The sequence below is a fragment of the Echinococcus granulosus genome (genome assembly GCF_000524195.1).
Source record: "Echinococcus granulosus chromosome Unknown EG_S00040, whole genome shotgun sequence".
NCBI classification, from domain to species: Eukaryota; Metazoa; Platyhelminthes; class Cestoda; order Cyclophyllidea; family Taeniidae; genus Echinococcus; species Echinococcus granulosus.
The window spans coordinates 675,158-675,755 of NW_020170420.1; positions in this window are offsets into that span (position 1 = coordinate 675,158).

Below are 598 nucleotides of genomic sequence, written 5' to 3' on the forward strand. Positions count from 1 at the left end.
ATTACACTATAATGCTTTGATTAGAGGCTATTATCTAGCACCAGGAGTCTTACTAGAAGAGGAGAGAGTTCATATAACTACAGCAGATATTGCATTGTAGCCGCAAATAATGGCACCAGCAGAAATACAAAGGCATACTCAAGTGCCAGCATAATCAAAATGATGAGTTAGTCGGGCAAATAATTATACAGCTCCTTCCTCTTTTTAACACCGCTCCCAGCTCTACCCTTAGTCTATCTCACCCGTCGACAGTTATAACATAATAAGTGCTGTAAGAAAAACGCTCACGAACCAACCGTCTCAGCTATTAAAATTGTGTGCAAGTGGGATGATATTTGACCACAACGTCGCTGGCCTCTCTCAGGGTTTCTACGGACCTGAAAATTTTGTCTCATTTGTAAACTGCACTGTGGTATAGGTGGTGTTAATCCCGTACGTTCATCACTAGTCGTAAGACCACAGCCCCGAAGGTTCACGACTAGTGTTGCTTCAGTTGTTAATAGCATTCCTGAAGAACACGGGACTGGGGGATATTTTTCGAAGGTATAAGTCACGTTCAATTCTCCTAGTAGTAGTCTTCGCAGACTCTCCCTTCTAC